This window comes from Lagopus leucura, unplaced genomic scaffold (genome assembly GCF_019238085.1).
Source record: "Lagopus leucura isolate 7727_CA_CO unplaced genomic scaffold, USGS_WTPT01 51837-0_obj-0_obj, whole genome shotgun sequence".
Lineage (NCBI taxonomy): Eukaryota > Metazoa > Chordata > Aves > Galliformes > Phasianidae > Lagopus > Lagopus leucura.
Window position 1 is genome coordinate 3,356 of NW_024964524.1, and position 7,622 is coordinate 10,977.

Consider the following 7,622-nt stretch of genomic DNA (forward strand, 5'->3'; position numbering starts at 1 on the left):
TAAAAGCAGAACTCTTGTTCCAGGGGTCTGATACTGAGCCACGTTACTCCGAGGCACATAACTCCATCCAAAGCCTGCTCCTATCATTTTCAACTGGAGCAGCAATGAAAAGCTCTTTTTTCTTTCCCCCCCCTTGCCTTTTAGTATTAAAGGCTGTGTGATCACAAGCTGCCTTCACAGCTGTTCTCCTTCCCACGTTCTGCGTATTGGAGGAACAAAGACAGACTCAGTCTACCAGAAGGCAGCGATCATCAGCTCTGAGAAAGCAAAACTCTTTTGAAGTTTCAGTAGTGAGAAGATGGCACACACCAGCAGGGTCTGCTCAGTGCTTCAGGGCATTCAGATACAACACAAACAGCCCTAGAAAGCTTTAACTGCACTGTTAAAGATCAGCCAGTGTCACAGTGGTGTCGTTTCAAATCAGGTTTTTGGGTTTTGAGATTCTCCCAGAAGACACAAACCAGCTGCAAGTTATTAATGTCTGCCCATTAGTGCTTAATAGTTTATTATCTCATTAGGAGCAACTCTTCCACCCTAATTTAACGTTAACTGTGACAAAAGAGATTATTTCTCCAATCAGCTGAAGCAATGTTGAGTCCATCTCCCGTCACCAGGGCAGCACCAAGTGATCTGGCAGCAAACCCTGGTGGGGTTACCTCACACTGGATGATATTTTCGACACCTTGCAGCACCTGGGATATCTGCAAAGAGCAAGGCAATGACACAAGGGAACATCCACCAACTCCACACCATTGGGGCAGAGGGGAATCGTCAACTGAGGGCTCCTAAAACTGCAGTGCCATGTTTAGGTGGGATTCAGGCATCCAAAGAGTGAAGATGGGAAAGCAGGACATAATCGTTTTAAGGTAAGATGCTGCACAAGCATACGCAATTCAAAAGATCACACATCAATGAGCACAAAGCACGTAAAGCCTGCAAGAATGTGCTTGCAAATGGTCTTGTGAAGGATATCTCAGTGGTTTGAAGGAGAGTTGCTCAAGCATTATGCTGAAACAGCTTCTGCAAGGCATGCCAGCCTTGTGACAGAGCAGACTGGTTTCTGTGACCTTCTGTATCGAGAATGGAGAGGATTCTGGATCCTCCTCAGCAAACCAGAGCAGAAGCAATTAGCATTTCTCTGGAAGGCTGCCCTGCCTTCAGTCACCAAATAATGGAGCTTCCCATTCAGCAACAACGCTCAACACACAACAGCTATTTCCATAGCAGTGATTGTGCTCATCTTGGTGGTCCAGCCTTAATGATTCTGTGATTATAACTCACAGACTCCCATGCAGCTCACTCGTATTATATTCAAAGCAAATGGGAAAGCAGACACTGGCCAGGCTTTTAAGACCTGTTCTGCTTAAGGTCTTCCATGCTCCTGGACTGCCACAGTATAGAAGGGCTGGCAGCAGTTGCACCTTACATACAGCCTTAAAAGAATGTTTAATTCACCGCCCTCTTTGGTCAAAACATTCACATTTAAAATAATACTTCCCCTCCCACAATCCTCCAAAAGTTAATTTTCTGTCTTTTGTTTTTTTTTGTAGCATCCATCACCTTTGAATCCCTAAAGAAAAAATAAAACGACTTACCATCTGACCATGAGCCCCAGTTCCATGAAATTTTTCAGGTTAGGAAGAGTTTGCCTTAGATCTGGAGTACTCAGCCCATGTTGATATCTAAGCTACAAAAAACAGGCAAAGATAAAATCAGTAAAGCTTTCCAAACCCCACATCCCGATGGATATCATCACGTGCTCCCTTAATCCAGCCAGTTTCCAAAGAAGCTGTAGGATAATCAAGCACTTCCAGGCCATCTATTACCTTGAAGGAAATATTCCATTTAAGGCTCATAACCTCACATTAGCAAAACCCACCCAAGAACAGGGACAAACCCATCAGTCAGTACAACTGTTAAACCTCATTACACTCCTTCCGTTTCCTATCTGTAACAGGAGAGCAGCCTCACAGCTCAATGCAAAGAGCCATCAGGTGGGCAGCCCAAATTTCAACACAACGTCCCACACGTTCACCAGCTCCCAACATTTATTTCTGTGCAAGTGCCATCCATCATCCTGAGCATATCAACGCATGCTGGAACCAGTAGTGGAATGTTGACACTAACGTCAACTACTACAAACACATGCTGTCCAACAGCTGAACTGAATCTGTGTTCTTTTAATGGTTTATATCAACATTTAAGTGTTTTCATAATTGAAGTCAGCGTTCAGATACAGCACCACGTAGCTCAGAAACAGGTTCTAACATCAGCTTGCTTTAGCCCGAGCATTAGTAGGTACAAACAGAAATCACGTTGGCTCCACACAAACTGCAAGTTGTTCTTACCCTCAGATTATCATACGAAGCACATACAATATGTTCAAGGAACATATAGACACATGAGGGATGTGATTTTGGGAGAACTATTGGTGATTGGGGGACGGTTGGACTGGATGATCTTGTAGGTCTTCTCCAACCTTGGTGATTCTAAACGTAACAGCCAATGCTGATCATTTCAAACTGCTCGTTTCTATGATATTCTATGATTTAAGAAGGCCCCTGTCTTTGAAACGAGCAAGTGGAAGGGGAAAAGAGTCTTACAGATTTGAATCCCAAAACTTGCCCTGCACATCCTCCCTGAGCTGGTTCCAATATACGAAATAGCCCAAAATTCCAGTACCATTAGGAAAGGGTGTTGGGAGGAAGCAGTACCAAGGTGACATGGAGCTGTCACAGAATGACTTGGATTGGAAGGGATCTCAAGGATCATGAAGCTTCAGCCCCCCTCCAATGCAGGGCCACCAACCTCCACGTTTCACAGCAGCCCAGGCTGCCCAGGGCCCCATCCAACCTGGCCTTGAACACCTCCAGGGATGGACGGGGCATCACAGCCTCTCTGGGCAGCTGTTCCAGCACCTCACCACTCTCATAGCACAGAACTTCCCCCTGACATCCAACCTCAACCTTCCCTCCTTCAACTTCAATCCACTTCCCTTGTCCTGCCATTATCTCCCCTTTCCAAGAGTTGACTCCCCTCCAGTTTGCAGGCTCCTTTCAGGTACTCAAAGCTGTCAGTGGGCATTATGTTCAAACCCTCCAGCACTTCCACCTCAGACACTCCCAGACAGTGGCTGTCCCAGTTCAATACTCACAAAGCCAAGCGATGAAACACGGAACAATCCTACAAAGTTAATTTTACTGTATTTTTCGAGCTCCACACCTGTTTCTGCAATGCCTGAAAGCAGACTGCAGGAAGGCAACATCCAATGGCAAGGATTTCTGCCTCAAACCAAGAGCTCATGGAATCCTGCTCAAACAAAGCACCAAACAGGTTTTCCACAGGAAAACAAAACTCTCGAAACTAGGAATGATTCCTATGCTCTTCTGTGTTGTAGAAAGAAAAACTGCTTTGGAAGAAACCCATCCCGAGCTCTGTGCTGTACAACAGGAGAGCATTTATTACGTGGTTTATTATTTCCATATGGACATGGCCGAGTCATATGGTGGGCTTGGGTTCATAATTTTCTGCTACACTGACAGAACCTGGATGAAGACAACCATACAATATAAATTGCTAAATGATCACCGCATTCTCCTGATGGGATTACAGTGGGTTTGGTTAACCGAAGAACCAGCCCGAGGCAAGAGGAAAAAATAAATTAATTAGAAGCATTACATTTGTTGCTCCTACCACAATTGGATTTTAATAGAACACTCGTTTTTACAGTCATCCTTAAATTCTAAGGTTTCATAGCATGAAAAGAACTGGATTAAAGGATCTTTCTAATCCCAACAGCCAAGATCACAGGAATGCATTGGAGCCGTGCTTGTTTCAAAGCACATCCAAAAAAATGTTGCTCTGGCTAAAAGCTTTGTGAGATTGCAAACAGGAGAGATGCACAGCAAGGAAAGGCAGGATGCGAGTTCTGGGAAGCCTCTAGAATAAACAGGATGGATTTTACTGTGTCAATTACATTCTGTTTGCAGGCAAACAAGAGCAGAAAAGCTGAACGTGAGCTGCCTCACTCTCCTAAAACAGAGCTCTGTTTTCAGTTGTTGAATGTCACCATCCCCACCCTTGAGACAGCAAGGAACCAAGACGAGATGGTTCCTTCAGCATGCAACAGACCCAGCCATCCAAAGCTGACTGAACAAGCGCCCACAATGTGCATTCACTTCTTCGAATGACTGCGTAGACCCTGCATATAAATCACTAATGATGCTCTAATTGCCATTTCCTGGCTTATATTTAGCTCCTACACACAGTTTCATGTTCTTCAGTGCCACGTGACTGAGCAAACACACGTAGTGGACATGGACTGGGGAAGAACTGCACTGCAGACAGCAGGCACTTCAGAGAGTGGCCTGAAGCCTCCTCTCTGACCAGTTATTATCAACACTTATCCCACAGAAGGAAGAGAAGCATCATACTTCACAAGCAGAGAGCTCAAGGAAGGAAATCAGGAAGTGAGACGTCTTAAATTATACAGAAATAACTTTTACACATCTCAAAATGAGACTTTTTGGAGCTTTCTTCCTTTGGCTTCCGGGATAAGTGACATCACTCCAGGTTGGTTACTAGAGATAAAAAGAAAGGAGTAAAACTGGTGAAAATCACAGATTGGTTTGGGTTGGAAGGCAGCTTTAAGATTATCTATTTCCAACCCCCTGCTATAGGCAGGAGGCACTTTTCTACAAGATCTTTGGAAACAAACCCAAATTCAACCCGTGGGATCCTTTCATTCAGAAGAGATCCCTACTCTCTAGAAGCTCCATGTGATAAACTGAAGTTCAGCATTGCAAAAAGCTTGAAAACTCAGATGAGGCTGGATTTATAACTGTTAATCAGTAACTGCCCAGGGGCTGCTCTGTTCAAGACTCTGAGTTTTTGCTTGTCCTAAGATAATCCCAAGGGACACCTGTAAAAAAGAACCTAAAGAAATAAGAGGTGAAGTTTAGATTGAGGTCGACTCCACCTCTGCAGAAGATCAGCCTGTCTTACCAGTGGGTACTTTCTATGCTGCTGTGCTATTTATTCCAGCATTGTGAAGAACCATACATGTTGAAACCAAGGTTCTCAGAGCAAAAGGTATCTTTGTCTTAAAATGTGTATTAAACTGCATAGATTCAGCTGCTCTCTTATACTCTCCATAACATAAGTGGCACAAGGACTGTTCCACTCCCTCAATTAAACTGGCTTAACAAGGAACCACTTAGCTACCTTTCTATTGCTGTGCAATACCAGGTTCTACACCCAAGACCAAAATTAGGGCTTTTCCCACTAAGCAGCTGCCTCTTATAGAAAACAAGGCTGTTCTGAAGTTACGTGCAAAGAAGAACAGACTGTTTCCTACACTAATTCCTGTTAGAACACTTAATGATCAGCAGTATACAAGCAGATGTATTTACTTCCAACCAGAAACCACAGAGTATCTGCTCTGGAATACTCTTTGTTGGGAGCTCCAAATGACTCCAATTTTGAGCTCATCTGTTCATCATTTAGCATACCGTTTCCCCAGCCATATTTATCTTGTTCTAAGACATGTGGGAGCAGTCTTACAGCTCAGACTATGTTAATAAAGTTCAAAACACCGGTCCCTTCAGTACTTGGTATGCACAACAGCCAGTCTGCATCGAAACCTCCAGCATTTCTGCACTTCCTTTAGTCTCAGACGGTGAGACAGCAGGTCAACCCTGGAGTGTGCTCTCCTAGCACCATCTGCATCCATGCAATGGGGGGGAACCCAAGGCCCTCCTACACTGTGCACGTGCTATTTTCAATGACTCTCAGCTAAGTGAGGAAGGGCTTCCTCTTTTGATAGCATCGAGGAGTTTAAAAGGACATCTGCTCCGCAAATGTGAAGGCACACAAGCAAAAATAGAAGCAAGACTGTTCTCTCTCAATCAAGTTCACGGCGTTGGGAGGAAGCCAAGCATCCACAGAAGGTTTTCAGAGGTTGTCAAACGCTGGGACACGAATATAAAAAGCAAGTTTTAATAAAATGACATAGTTAATTGTTTTACAAGATCCTGGATGACTTTTCAGAGTATGAAAGAGCGCTGGCTGGGATTCAGATGACTAAGCACAGCAGTAATGAAAACAGAAAGTGTTGTTATAATGCCTGTTGCTATATAAACAACCTTGGGGGATCAGTGAAATAATGCCTGCTGCTATATAAACAGGTGTGTTTGTACCTTTTGGGGGAAATCATAAAATGGCAGATTATTTGCACTCTTAATGTGTCACTTGCCTTTGGTTCATTAAGCCTAGCTGGTTGTTCCATCTCTGAACTGCTATGCATGTTTACTGCAAAGCTAGTCTAGAGCTGCAACATTAGCGAAACACATCGTGGTATATCAGTGATATCACAGAAGTAAACACTTAAATGTAAAAAATCCAGATGAGTTTCAAAAGACTGTCAGGCAATATCTATCACAGCTTAGAAGTGAATCCAACCAAGGCTTCCCTGCCACCAAATTTCTTGGGAAGCTCTGTAATGACAGCAAATCTCCAAGATCTCCTCACCTCTGAATCATAGGATGGCTTGGATTGGAAGGGATCTCAAGGATTACGAAGCTTCAGCACCTACAAATGCAGGGCCACCAACCTCCCCATTTCACAGCAGCCCAGGCTGCCCAGGGCCCCATCCAACCTGGCCTTGAACACCTCCAGGGATGGACGGGGCATCACAGCCTCTCTGGGCAGCTGTTCCAGCACCTCACCACTCTCACAGCACAGAACTTCCCCCGACATCCAACCTCAATCTTCCCTCCTTCAACTTCAAGCCATTTCCCCTTGTCCTGCTGTTATCTCCCCTTTCCAATGGGACTCCCCTCTGCTTTGAGAAGGAAAAAAGAAGGTTGTCATTGGAAGTGACCTCCTAGAAGTGCTCAGATACAGACCTATTTTCATGGAAGTGACTTTATATTGATGTGCCAACACCTGCCTTCTCCCCCAAATGGGTTTCATTCTTCTAAGAATACTAAACTCACAAGAGAAATAAGTTACATCAACAACCTTGAGAATCCATGCACCTTCATTAACCCACAGAGCACAAGCTTTTAAATTCAAACTGTCCTTAAGAAAAATAAAAGGCCTCCAGGAATATCACCTTGAACTCCCACAGTTGCTGATGTAGCACTAACAAACAAGGCATACAAACAGCAATCAAAGCAGTAAGAGGACAGCAGCTGTGCTTTATGCTGGCCCTTCAAAGGCTGCTTACAATCACACTTGGTTTTATAGCATGCTTACTCTGAAACAGGCTGATCTCATCCCAGCCACGAGGCAGAGGCTGCTGTCAAGAAGATACTTGCTTCTTCTCTTACTTTTATCTGTAACAGTGGCATGTAATCATTAAGATCACAGAATCACTACGGTTGGAAAAGAATCCTAAGATCCCCAAGTCCACCTCCAACCCATCCCACCCTCAGCGCCTCATTCCCTGCTTTCTCTGATTTACCTTAGAATCACATTAACCTGCTGCTTCTTCCCTCCCCATCCACAAACAAGTTCTGACCGCAGCCTGAGCGCAGAAGCGAAACACGGATGCTGAGCAAGCTGTTAGGTGGAATTCTTCTAATTTTTAAAGCTGAGGGCTGATAATAGGCAATATTTAA

General features: G+C 44.3%; 1 long non-coding RNA gene across 1 annotated transcript; it reads right to left on the bottom strand.

Annotated features, from left to right (window-relative positions):
• Window positions 1-266: 266 nt before the first annotated feature.
• LOC122191753 lies at window positions 267-7,329 on the bottom strand. The gene is made up of 3 exons (XR_006182456.1): window positions 7,258-7,329; window positions 1,596-1,687; window positions 267-701 (listed from the first exon to the last, which is right to left on the bottom strand). It is a non-coding gene; the product is annotated as an uncharacterized LOC122191753 (long non-coding RNA).
• Window positions 7,330-7,622: the final 293 nt, after the last annotated feature.